This window comes from Sciurus carolinensis, chromosome 15, assembly GCF_902686445.1.
Source record: "Sciurus carolinensis chromosome 15, mSciCar1.2, whole genome shotgun sequence".
NCBI classification, from domain to species: Eukaryota; Metazoa; Chordata; class Mammalia; order Rodentia; family Sciuridae; genus Sciurus; species Sciurus carolinensis.
The window spans coordinates 13388305-13402500 of record NC_062227.1 but is presented as its reverse complement, the minus strand read 5'-3'; positions in this window follow the sequence as shown (position 1 = coordinate 13402500).

Sequence of the window (14196 nt, the reverse complement as noted above, 5' to 3'; positions counted from 1 at the left end):
CGTGCTCTGGGCTCTCGTTCCATCTTCCACATCAGCTTGGAGGTCTACCTCTGCATGGAAATAGTGTTAGGTTCATTCTTTTCCTGGGGTATAGAGCACACTTCCATCCCATAGGCTGTGACTTGAATGTGCCCTGCCCCCTGCAAAGCTGAATGTGCTGGAAACACATTAAGGGCAACCGAGTGCTGTGGGGCCTAATGAGAGTGAGTGGCTTCCAGGGCAGAGTGAATGGCTGATGCTGATACCATGGTAGTGGGTTGCACAGAAAAAAGCAAGTCCCCCTTTCCCCTTTCCTGTTCTCTCTCCATCTCCCTGTCTTACCCTGCTGCCTTCTACCATGGGGTTGGGCAGCAAAAAGTTCCTTGCCTGAAGCTGGTCTTTGGATCTTGTACTTTCCAACCTCTAGAACCATGAGCCAATACATTTCTGCTCATTAAACATTACTCAGTCTGTAGTATTCTGTTATAGCAGCACAACATGGACTTAGACACTGCAATTGGACCCTGCTTGGGAAGGCTGCAGCTGGCGCGGCCCTGTTGACTGACACAGAAACCCTCCTCTGAGCTGCTTCACCTCTCCACAGCATCTGGGCTGGCTCGCTCTTTCATGGACTCCAGGATGACAAGCCCTCGGTTTGTCTCCTCGCCAATTACTCCCTCCACCTCTGGTCTCCTCCTGCTCTTTGCTCCTTGCAGGTTGTGAGCTCTGGGAGCCTTTGGTCTTGGACTCCCCAGGAAATCCCCTCCAGTCCCTTGTTCTCAATGTCATCTGAATGTCAGTAACTCCAAATACACACTTGCACGCCAGTCTTTCCCTTAAACAGCTCACATGTGACCAATTGCCTGTTTGCATCTCTATTTGAAAATTCACAGTAGCTCATATAAAATGACCTTCATGCTGTGTGTATGAGGTGTATAGGTAACATGAATGAAGGTCATGTTCAGACTTGGGTCCTGTCCCAAGGAATGTCTCATTACATACATTCGAATGTCGTAGCTCGGTGGGAGGATGTGTAGCATGCACGAGATACTGGGTCCCATCTCCAGTGCACACATACACACAAGAAGGAAAGAAAATACGGATCCAACCAGAATCCTGTACTTAAATGGGCCAACAGAGTCTTAATTTCCCCATGGGCTCCCAACTTGCTCCTTCCTAACCTTTCCAGTTCAATAAATACTCAAGCCTGATACCCAGCCTTGGTGGCTCATTTCCTCATTCTCCTCATAGAATAAACCCTTGCATCAAAATGTGTTTTGTATCCACTTAATAGCTCAATAGGAGGCCACTGGAATGACCTCGTGGGGCGGAGAATAAAGAGTTCATGGAAAGAGAGAAGTTTCTGAGAAGGTAGGTGTGTGGGGACGTCCAGCATCCAGGGGAAGGTCATTTTGGCTGAATTGTGTTCAGAGGTGCCACAGTGCACGTATGGACAGCAATCTGAATTGGAGATGGGTGATGGACCAGGGAGCCATGCCCCATGGGCTTCCATTTCCTGTGTGTGTTTGTGGAGAGAGAAGGTGCTACACCTGCCGGGTTGAGTACACTTTACCTCAAGTGCTGGAGAACAGAAGTGTTTCAGATTTTCAGTATTTTTGGATTCTGGACTATTTGAATATAAGTAATGAGATATTCTGGGGACAGGACCCAAGTCTGAACATGACCTTCATTGGTGTTTCCTATGCACTCATACACACAGTGTGAAGGTCGTTCTATAGGATATGACCGCACTGTCCTGTGAGGTCAGGTGTGGAATTTTCCACTTGTAGCACCATGGCCATGCTTAAAATGATTTGGATTTGGGATTTTTGGATGAGGGGTGGGGTAGTCTCGGGTGAGACCCCTTATATACAGCAACCGTGCTGCGTTCTGCACTTGCCCTGTTGTCTCAGGGCTGGGAGTCGCCCTGGGGGTGGTATCTGGGGGTGCAAAGGGTGTAGGAGGCAGGAAGTGTAAGACTCCATCAAGTTGGAGCAGGCCCCAGAGAGGACAGGCAGCAAGACCCAAAGGAGGCAAGGACGGGGGCTGGGTGGCCACCCAGGGGCGTCCTTGGGAGAAGGAGGTGAGCACAAAGAAGACCAAGGTTAAACAGGTGAGGGAGGTTTGACTGTGGTGGCCTTGCTCCATGGAAGGCCAGTCCTGCCAAGGATGGACAACGGGACTCCTGTCCCCTTCCCCCCGCACAAGCTGACACGTGACAGAATGTTTTGCTGTTTTCCTATTGCTGTTGTCACTGTTATTTTTATTATTATTATATTATCAACTACCCCTCAAGAGCATCTATTGTGGAGAAAGGTGGGCTTCCCTTGAGATAAGGTTTGGGCTCTGCTCTTTGGAGGCAGAAACTTGAGGGAATGAGCCAAAGGCAGCCTGGATGTGAGGGGCCAGGCTCGACCACGACACTGGGTTCCAGGGGTCCAGGGGTACTGTTCTCCCTGGGAGAAGTGTTTCGCCTTTGTGATCCAGGAATTCAAGGGCCTTGCTGGAAGAGCTTGTGGCTGGATTCTCTCTTCACCTGCTCCCAGAGTTTAGGGTTGCACAGTCCAGATGTTCAGAACCTGGACGGACAGGTCAGGTTCAAGTTCTCACCAATGGGTACCAGGTCGAAGTTCAGGGGATCCTGAGGCCCTAGAAGAAGCAGGACTGGACTTTGGGAGGGTTCCCAAGCCTTGGCCCTGCTGGTGGGCCAGAGCTCTCTGCTGAGCTGTTTGAATTTCCTCTCAGGAGCTACAATTCCATGTTTTCTATAGGCGCTGAGCGAGGTGTGTTGAACACTAGACCCCAGTGTCCTCTGTCGGGGGAACAAAGGAGATCCTAGGAAGCTACAGCAGGGGTGGGGGGCCTGGAGTTTTGAGGACAGCCCAGAGCAGGTGGTAACAAGAGATAGGACAGAGATGACCTGAGAGTCTTGCAGGTCAGGCTCAGAATCCATCACCATGGGAAGGCTGTGCCTGGTGGGGGGGTTGGTTGCATGCAGGTGGGGAGAGCTGGGTTTCTCTTCCAAAAGCACCTGTTTAAGAGGTGACACACATGCAGTCAAAGGCCTGGCACAGAAGGGGACACCAGTACTTCTTCCAAGTGGCCACATATTTTCATGGCTCTAGAAGTCAAGGTTGGAGCCAGATTAAGAGAAAATAAGTTCCGGAATGCTATTAATCTCAGGCTTCCTTTCAAAGGCAGGTAAAAAATAACCCCTGCACTGTGCAGCCGGTGTGGTGTGGGCAGAGGGAACAGCATAGGGCTGTCACTTCAATCAGGATGCAAGCACTGCAGAGAAAATAAACACTTTAGAAAGCACTTGACCTTTTAAATGCTGAGCTCTAAAATTAGAGATTGAGCATAGTAATCCTTTGCAGGGCAGAGAGGGTTAGGCTGCTCTCAGATTCCTTCTGCCTAAGAATCTGGCTCTCCAACCTGATATTATCATTCAGTACTATTACCTGGGGGACTGGGAACCATGTGTACTTGGGTGAGCTGAGCACTTCCTATAGCCTCGGTGGCTGGGAATCATCTCTTACCTGGGTGACTGAGAACCACCTGCACTCAGGTGAGCTGAGGACCACCTGATACCTGGTGGCTGGGAATAACTGTTACCTGAGTGGTCAGAGAACTACCTGTAACTTGGGGGCAGCTCTCTTGCTGACCAGAGGAGCTGAGGCTGGATGAGGAGTCTCTCTCTGAGCACAAAGTGTATATTTCATTTCACGTCATTGCTTTGATCCAAGACCACGTTAATCTCCTTCCCGTTGTACGTTTCAGCAGGAAGCTTCTTCTCTAGGTCAGAGAATAAGAAGTGCTTGTCCAGCTGGGCCTCATCAAACTCCAGAATTTTCTTTAAATATCCTTCAAAGAATGGGTAGACCCTTCAGCGCTCTGGCCAGTTGGGATGTCCACCATCCCCCGCAACTGCCTGGCCCAGGGGAGGTGAAGGGAGGTAGGCCTGCTCTCCTTCTGGTCCTCCTTTCTCTGCCAGAGCTTCTCACTGGGCCAGACCCACGTGCTGGTGGAGTCTCGTGCAGCCTGAGGGGTCACTGGGCCTTGGTGAAGGGTTTTCTGTGTACAGTAATCTTGCCTTTCAGACATAATTTTAGCACATTTTAATAGGAAACTTCTGTCTGAAAGCATGCCAACTGAAAATCAGATTAAGTGAAAGGATAAAAATACCCCAGCTACTCCGCAGAACTCCCGCCTGCTGGTCCTCACATCCTGAGGGAAAGGCTCAGTTGCCGGGTGGCCCTCCCCAGTGACCTCATGGCATCTTCGCTGACCCCGGCAGAAGGGAGTCAAAGGTCATTTGTCCTCCAGCTCCGGTGAACTGGAGCCGGTTGGTTGAGATTCCCCAGATGTTCCGCCAGCTGCGTGGAAGGGGACTGAGCGTGGCTTTGGATCACTGAGGCTCTGCAGGGAAGAGAGGTGCTGACCACGGGCAGCTGCCCCATCCTCCTTCCTCCCTCCCTCCAGATGTCTTCCTCCCGCCTCCCCCGCCGGCCTGCCTCCTTTCCCATGTTGAACGTTCGGCTTTGAAGCAGGAGTTGATCGCCGGGTCTCCTTGCACTTGGGGTTGTTTGCGCCAGCCTTGTGCCCCTGTCCACCAAGGGATGGAACCAGCCGTTCTGTTGTTTTCAGAGCTCATGACTAATTTCTGAACTCATGATTGACCCCGCTGGCTGGTGACTCACTCACCCCATCTCAGAGGCCGGCCCCCGATCCGGGCCCCTGTTCCGTTCCCATCAGCTGACACAGGCCCACATGGGAGGTGAGAGATGCAACCCGCCTTTCCTTTCTGAGTCCACTGTCTCACAGAGCAACGGCCAGAAAGAGTGAGAATTCCAGAGAGAGACCCCTTCCCGGGGGGACCACAAGTGAGGCAGGGGCCCTCTTGGCCCACGTGTCCTCTGGAAGGCCTGGGCCCTTCTGACTCAGGCGTCAGGTGTCTGCAGGCGGCATCCATACTGGGGGACAGCTCAGGTGCCCATGGCTTCAGGTGGTTCCAGGAAGCCAGCTGGGCACTGACAGCTCCCGGCTGCTGGCAGTAACTTGGAGTTTGTAACTTTTTTTGAAAAAAGCAAACCACAGTGTAGGTCCCTGCTGGGGTCCCGCCTTTCCTCTGGGAAGAGGCCATCACCTGCATTCCCCGTGTGGCCGGGGGAGTGGGCAGGGCAGCCCTGGCAGCGCATGGCCACCCCCGAATGGGAAGGAGTTAGAAGGCGTGTACTGCAGAGCCCATGGGCTCTCCGCCGCCAAGTCTGGGCTGAGCTTCGTGAGGTAATGCGGTCCAACTCCCTGTGATGAGTTTAGGAAAACAAACCTGTCGGTGGATCTGCCCAGCTACCCAGTGGGGAGTCAAGTATAAAGCTTCACTCTTCCCTAAATCCCTCCCGTGGAACCTGCGGCCGCTCCACGCTTGTTCCAGGCTCCTTCTCAATGCTGTGCCTGGCCCCGCTCTGCTGACCTGGCAAACCCGTGGGAACCTGATCGGACGCGGTTTCCAATGCACAGAACTCAGGATGGGCGGATGGCGCTTTCCAACCGCGGGGGACAGGGTCTCCCGGACCACGTGCTTTTCTTCGCTTCCCCCGCAAGTCCATTTCTCTCCCTCCTCAGATTCAGGCAACCTGAACCAACAGAATTAGGAAGAAGTGAGGGTGGCAGCCGAGGACCCGGCCCGACCTCCTCCTTCCTGCAAAGGTGGTCACGTGAGAAGTGTGACCACCTGAGACACCGTGCTGGGAGAAGGCAGAGCAGGCAGACGACCCAGTGAGGACAAGTCTGCAAGGGATCCTGCCGGTCCACACAGCCTGCTAATGCCACGTGCTTAGGAATCCAGCTGTCCGGCTGAGCCTCCCTTTGTTTCCTGATCCACGAAATTACCTGCAAAATAAGATGATTGTTGAGGACACTAAGCTCCTTTTTATTGTTTTTGTGTTGTTGCTGCTGTTATTTTTGGAGGGAGGATGGATTGTCACTGAGCAACAGAAAACCAGACCTAGGATTACTGAAAAATTGAATTATAGTAAAATTCAAGTTTTGTTAGGGACTTTTATGTGTCAACTTGACCGGCTACAGGGGGCACAGATAAGTGGTCAAACATTATTCTGGGTGTTTCTGTGAATGTATAGGCTAATAATATTTCATTTGGTAAACTGAGTTAGGCAAGATGGCCTTTTACTAATGTGGGTGGGCCTGGTCCAATCAGTTGAAGGCCAGAAGAGTACAGAAAGTCTGACCCTTCCCCATGTAAAATAAATAAATAAATAAATAAATAAATAAAATAATCTTTCTGCCTGATTTCTTCTTTAAGCTGGGGGCATTGGTGCTTTCTCCTGCCTTCAGACTTGCTGGAAAGATAAGCTCTTTCTGGTTTTCAGTTCTGCCAGACTTCAGACTTCAGACTGCCATAGGTAGTGCCTCTGGGTCCAGCCTCTTGGAATGGACTTCCTCTCCACTCCTGGATCTGCAACTTGCTGGCCCGGCCCATCCACAGATCTTGGGACTTGTGTGGCTTTGGTGATAATGCAAGACCAAGGCCAGGCCCCCAGGGCAGGTCTGAGAAGTGCCCCAGGGCTTCCGCCCAGCTATGTTCCTTCCCCTGGAAGGGGCAGAGGAGACAGCTGGAGGGGGTGGAGGGGTTTGCTCAGACCACCTGGGAGAGTGACTGGGGTGCATTCGTGACAGAGTCCTGCCTGCAACACCGTGGAAAATGCAGGTTGCCGTGTCCCTGGAGGACCCCTGCCGACACAGGGACAGGAGCCCCTGGAAAGGCCAGCCTCCTCCAGGATACTCTGGGAGGCTTTCCGTGAGCATCCAGCCCTGACTTTGACAGTGCATTTTCCTGGACTTCTCTTTTGCCGAATACCCTTCCTGGTCCCAGGAAAACTAGCCGCTGACTCCAGAGGCTTCCATTCCATTCTTCCCCCTGGGCCATGTGGTCTCTCTACTCTCCCGTGGGCATCCTGGGGGCTCCGCCTGTCAGTCACTAGTCCTGGAGGGTGGAGGACTTTGTGTAGAGGGACACAGCAGACGTCTGCTGAGTGCCCGAGTGGACAGCATCAGGAAGTCTCCAGATCTGTATGTTTCTCCTTCCCTGCCACCACCTCCAGAATTCCCTACTCATTTTCAATCCATGCATGTGGATCTCAGTGACCCCTGGAGTTTGTGTCTCCTGTCCTCAGAAATTGCCCCATCTTGGGTCCTGTCCTCTGGGGTCTGCTGGCTGTTGAGGGGGTCTCCTTCCTAATGAGCTTTACAGGGCAGGGTCCCGTCCGGAAAGCAGGACCACGGTGTAGAAGGAGGGAGTCACTCCAGGGACCCGGCCTTGCAGGATGTGGGAGGGGCTGGGCGGAAGTGGGCGAGGGAACTAGGGGACTGAAGCTGTTGACTGGCAAGGGGGCAGGTGAGCACAGAGCCCTGGGAAGCTGGGTGGGGGGCTGTCACCTCTGAGGTGAGACCCCCAGTGTCCTCAGGGGCAGCAACAGGAGTCGTGGCAGAGATGGCGTCTACAAATCAACCCCGAGTCACAGCTTCACAGAGTTAAGAATGTGGAAGGGCTCTCCTCTCCCGGGATACAGTGAGAATGCAGACGGACCATGTGGTCAAGATGGAGGAACGTAAGTGGAGCCTCTGCTGGGCCTCTGGTCTCTGGCCATCAGCAAGAAGAGCTGGATGCAGAGGGAGGGAGGACAGCTCTGTGTTTGTCACCATGGAGAACCACAGTGACTCTGCTTTGCACATGCCATGCAGAATCCCTCTTTGGGGGGTCATGAGAGATAATTCTAGCTGACTCCCGATGCATCCGGGTTAATTGCATACAACAGACTTCCACAGTTGGAGCCTGGATTTCTTTGTAGTTGTTAACTGTCTCACCCAGAGTAGACATGAACTAGATATCTTTTTGGATGATAGGTTAAGGTGGTCAATGAGAGGCTTTTACAGGCCAAGCAGGACCCACAGGTTGGTGGCTATAGCTGTAAATGTATAATTTTTTCCAAATTCACAGTGAAGAATCGCCCAAAGCCGCCCTGTGTCCATTTCTCAGATCCACTATCCAAGAATGATAGAGAAACGGAATCAGACAGTAGGTAATATTCTGGGATCAACTTTTCTCGCTCAGCAAAATATTCCTGGCGCTTCCTCTGAGTTGTTTTATGTGCAACAGTTCATTTCTTTTGATTGTTGGGTAGCATTTCACGGGCAAGCATGCCACGGTTTGCTTAGCCATTCACCTGCCAGAGGACATCTGGGTCATTTCTCATTTTTGACTATTGCAAATAAAGCTTCTTGAGACCCACGTGTTGGTGAAACCGCAGCTTCTCCCCGCCTGCCAGCAGGTGGGCTCTACACAAGCTGCAGGCCTCTGCAGCCCAGGAGGGCTCAGCTCTTCAGGGTGGGTTATGCCCTCCAGTGTTGGAGCATTCTGTCTCATGAATTTCAAGAAAGAAATCTAGAGACCCAGGATGAGGTCTCTTAATGCAAGGGCTGGGGATATAGCTCGGCTGGTAGAGTGCTCACCTCGCAAGCACAACACCCTGGATTCAATCCCCAGCACCATAAAAAAAAAAAAAAAAAAAAAAGTTTAATGCAATATATCTAAAGTATCATCACTTTAACAAGAATCAACATAGAAAACTGAAAAAAAAAAAAAAGAAGAGTAGGTTTTATTCAAGTGTACATAGAAGCAGAACTCCCACAGGACGAACAGGGGTACCCTCTGAGTTCCTTTTGAGTATGCTAGTCTAGGAGTTTACACAGCACTTGGATCAAGCTGATTGGTCCAAACTTAGGCTAATTAGTGTTTGGAAAAAGTATCAATGCTATTGGTCCAGAATTATGCTAATTAGGGTTTGGAAAAGTACCAACGCTATTGGTTAGCTCTGACTCCCATTCAGGCTTGCTTTACTTCCATTTCCTCCCTGTTTCTTTTTTTTTTTTTTTTTAATTTACTTTTATTGTAAACAAATGGGATACATGTTGTTTGTGTTTGTACATGGAGTAAAGGCATACCATTTGCGTAATCATACATTTACATAGGGTAATGAGGTTTGATTCATTCTGTTATTTTTTCCTTCCCCCCCACCCCTCCCACCCCTCTTTTCCCTCTATACAGTCCCTCCTTCCTCCATTCTTGCCCCCCTCCCACCCCCATTATGTGTCATCATCCGCTTATCAGCGAGATCATTCATCCTTTGGTTTTTTGAGATTGGCTTATCTCACTTAGCATGATATTCTCCAATTTCATCCATTTGCCTGCAAATGCCATGATTTTATTATTCTTTATAGCTGAGTAATATTCCTCCTCCCTGTTTCCTGGGAACAGGAGGTTGAGGTCATTGAATTGTGCTGCTTGGTGGGGGGCTAATGGGGGCCTGGAGCTGCAGTGCTGCGTGGAGCAGGCGTCTGCATGGAGCAGGGCCAAGCTGTGGTGGGAGGATAGGTCAACGCGCTTGGCTGGCCTGCCCGGCCCATGTGCTTGGCAGGCTCTGGGAGACCCTGACCCATGCTTGCCGCCTGTGCTCCAGCCGCCCAGTTTGGTGCTCCTGGCTCACAGCCCCTCTCAACTGCTCTGCTGCTGCTTCTTGCCAGGGACCCACGGGCAGTCTGCATGGCTTCGGGGCTGGGGGTCCCTGTCACCAGGTCTTGTATGAATGTGAGTTTTGGGTTCTCTGGATATTGTTCCTGGATTAGATGTGTAATGTAATCTTATGAGAAAGGGCTCAACCATTTTCCAGAGGGGCTGCCCATGTTATATTCCCAGCAATATTTTTGATTTAATGAAATGTTATGAAATTAATTGGGGGAGGAAAATGGTGCATGTGGTTATAAAAGGGCAGCACCAGGGGCCCCTGGGGTGATAAAAGTTAGAATCTTGGCAGGGGTGGATATACCAATGTGCACACGTGAGAAGATTGTATAGAGTAGCACAGGCGAGCACACACAAACACACACACACACACACACACACACACACACACACACCCTGAGCATGTACCAAACTGGGGAAATCTGAGTACGATTCATAGATGGTATCAATGTCAGTATCCACATTGGGAAATCAGATTCTGCCACACTGTCACCATTTGTGTTAGGGAGCTTTTTTGTTGCTCTGACAAAATACCTGAGAAAAGCAACTTAAAGGAGGAAAGTTTATTTTGACTCACAGTGTTGGAGTTCTCAGTCCGTGGTTGGCTGGCTCCATTGTTTTCCGGGCCTGTGGTGAGGCAGAAACATCATGGCGGAAGGGAGTGTCAGAGCAGAGCTGCTGGCCTCATGGCTGCCAGGGAAGAGGAAGAGAGGGGAGAGAGAGAGAGAGAGAGAGAAAGAGAGAGAGAGAGAGAGAGGAAGGGGTGGGGAAAGGGACTGGGAGAAGATATACCCTTCTAGGCTCCAGGACTTCCTCCAACTGGGCCCTACCTCCTGTAGTTTCAGCCGCCTCTCAATAGAGCCATCGAATCATTACTGCATCAATGGATTAATCTGCCTGTGATGTTAGAGCCCTTCAGATTCAATTATTTCCTAAAAGCTCCACCTCTGAACATCAGTGCACTGGGGATGACCACGCCTTTGGGGGACATTCCAGACCCAAACCATAACCCCACTGGAGGAACTGGGAAAAAGGAACTGCACTTGAATCTATCAACATCTACCAATTAAAAAACAATGAATAAAAAATTAAATAAAACATATGATCTTTGTTTTTAAACATCTGCGGAAAACATTATAGACTCTAAAGGTTTAGGCCAATATTTTTGTCAATGTTTCTTGCTTTTCTGGTTTGGGGGACCAAGTTTGGTTAGTGAGATTCCCAGATGTCCTCTGAAGGTCGCCCTTTTGTCTCTGCGACTACTAGAAGAGGCTGTTCAATGTGGATCCTTCCTTTACTCCCCTCTGCCTCTGTGTGAGGGAACAGAAAGCCAGGCTGGGTGGGATCACACTGAGGAAACGTGCTTCAGACCAGAGGAACAGCCCCGAGTGAGGAGGAGAAGCTCAGGTGTGTCAACGATAGGGAGACCACGTCTGCTCACCTCCCTATTCAGGACTTGAAGATGGAACCCGTGGCTCACCATTGCTTGAAAGCCAAGCATGAAGACAGGACTCCGGGATCAACTGGAAGTGGCAATGGGCTATCTGTGGGCCCAAGAGCAGGCCTGCCGCTGCCCTGCCTTGGTAGAGAAAACTGGTATCAGATGACAGTGACGCAAGAGAAGAGGAAACCAACAATCAAGAATATGAGGGCTGCGTCAGGAGTTAGGGGTCGATGGCTGGACCCTGGCTGGAATCTGTGTCCTTTGCTCTGTTTCCCACTGACACTTTGGGAAACTGAGCTCTGTTAAAGTGCTTATTAAATAGCACCTGCGGCTGGCTGGGTCCTGGGGTGGCAGATTATTCTCCAGGGAAGAGTTAACCCCTGTGAGTGCCTATCTTAGGAGCAAGAGCTTTGCAGCACTAAAATGTGATCTGTCCCATTAGGTTGTCATATGAAGCCTATAAATAACTCCAGAAATGAGATCCTGTGGCAGCCTTTCACTGTTATTATTTAAAACAAATATTGGCTATTTATAGCCAGGTCATAGAAATGGCCATTGCTTACCAGTTATTTCCCTCAGTCTGACTTGGGAAATGTAGTCTCTATAATAACTCAAAATTCAGAGGGACGGCCTGCCTGGAAGCTTCCCTTTTATGGAACTTGGCCTCCTTGGGGACAGGAATTTTCCTCACACCACTTCTGCTCTGGTTATTGCAGAAAGACTCTTCTGCCTTCTCTCCCTGATGCCCTTATGCATACAGTCATAGCTCAGTGCCTGTGGGGTGTGGTACCAGGATCCCCCCTGCAGATACCAAACTCTGCGAATGCTCCTGTTCCTTACACAAAATGGCACAGTATTTGCTCACAACCTATGCACATCTTCCAATAGATGTTAGATCATCTCTAGATTGTTTATTACACTCATTCAACATGAATGTGGTCTAATAGTCATCTTACTGTATTGTTTAGGGAGTAACAACAAGAAAAAATCTGTACATGTTCAGTACAGACACAACCATCATAGGCCTAACTACATTTTCAGGCTTCAGATGGTGGAATCTGGCAGCCTGGGCATGTGGGGGACTGACTTTATGGTATTTACTCTTCCAACAAGCCTGACTTTGCAGAAACTGAGATTTCACCCTGCTTACAAGCTAAGAAATTAATCTGCACTAGTTTCCTGGGTGCTGGCAGAAGATATGAAACTCTTAGGTCAGAAACAAGAGAAAGTTTGTTCTGGTAGCAGTCACGGTAACCAGAGACTCCCACAGGACAGTGAGCCCCAAGTCCCTCAGGACAATGTGAGGAGGGTCAAGAGACACCAGCACATGCCATGGGTGCCTTCCAGGCTTAGGGAATACACGCTTTCTGTAAGATGCCTGTCCTTTCTTCTACAGGAAGGCATTAGCTTTATGACACAGAACGGTCAGCAAGCCTTTATTTCATGTTCCAAGCATTCTTTGCAAAGATAGCCTGGAATAAAGGCTCAGGCAGTTCCTTCTTGATGCCTCTTGGGTTGTGAAACACCAGTGGAGAATCATCTCCCAAAGGATCATAAGTGAAATTCTTATTTAATTAAAATGATCTTTTTAGGAATAAATTCCTCCCCCCAACTTTTTGAGCAACTACCTGTTCCCACCTCTCCTGCCAGCAGTCCACCATCACACATGTGGCTGTGTGTGGCAGCCGAGGAGCTTGCCTTTAAGGCTGTGTCGAGCACAGTGAGCTGCCAACCTTCAGCTGCAGAGCCTTCGGAGTCCCTGAGGCCTTTAGGCTGAGGCGTGTGCCTCTCAGGTAGGTCCTAACCATTGTGTGAAGATGGGCAGTTGAGTCTGGTCAAGTCTGCCCAGTACAGACTTTCTCTACAGTATCTCTGTGCTGGGCTTCCTGAGGACAGTTGAAGACTTTCTCTGTGCTGCCATGTGCATCTTTGACTAAACTTCCTAGGGTTTCTTGCTCATTGTGGAGGGCATAACTCACGGTTGCTCCTGCCTGGACCTCTCCGGCCTTCCCCGCATCACTGCAGTTTGTAAATCTCAGCATTCCTCAATGGATGGTAACCTTTTCTGTACAGGAACCATATTGTGCTCAGGGTCCAAAACAATGCACATAGTAAGTGCTAAATAAAAATTTACCAGATGAATGAAAAGCAGAGATTATTAATTGCTCTAACTATTAGCAGCTTTGTGCTGAGCCTGATAAGTAATTCCAACTTCTTACACTCCTCGATTGCAAAGGGTTGCTTACTACTTCCTCTCTCAAATATTCTCAGGAAACTATCTTTAGCTCTCTTGTTTTAAAAATGGTTAGAAATCTTCTGCCCTCACCATGAATATATCCACTGTTCCTGCTGCAGTCGAAGAGAACATTGGTAACTTCCCAGCTGGTGACAATCAGGAGCTGTGGGTGTCACATAACAGCATTTATAGGCTCCAAATGAGGTTTATCAGTCCCTGTGTGGGAGACACTGGTGCTGAGATGTGGACTTCTGCTGTGGTCATCTCTGGAAAAACCCACAAAGATGAGGGAGGCACTCCTTAGCCTGAGGGACTTCCCCAGAAAAGGAACAGTTGCAACTCTTAATTTGTGACTGAGAAACAAGAAAGGGCTTTGATCAGTCTGACAGCCACTTCTGAAAAAAAAAAAAAAAACAAAAAAAACAATAAAACAACTCACCTCCACTCCCTGGCCTTTCCTGGAACAGGCCCTGATCATTGAGAAAGTGTCCTATTTCTCCACAAGCCAACACCCTCCCTGAGCACACCATGTTCCTGGACAGACAAGGTTAGGCACATTTTGCAAACCTCCTGGGATGGCGAGTTCAAGTTGTCCGCGATGTTTTATGGCATGCCTCGTAATCCACACCTCAAGACCGATTTTAAGTTCAGCAAGCCAGAGAATACTTCTCAACAGTAATCTGCGTGTCTCAATCGGCACCACTCCCCTCTCCGTGTTCCTTAACTCTGATCAACAAGTTTGCAACTTGAGATTGTGGTTATTGTCAGTGAAGACAAAGGGAAATAAAGGAATAAACTGGCAGGGTGCTCCATGCAATGATGTCACCGTCATGGGTATGCTTGCTCAATAAAATCCTTCCCACAACCAGTCAGTACTCATTCCCACTTGCTGCTCTTGTGGGTCTTGGAAAAGAGTCCTTATTTATCTTTTCTGTCTTA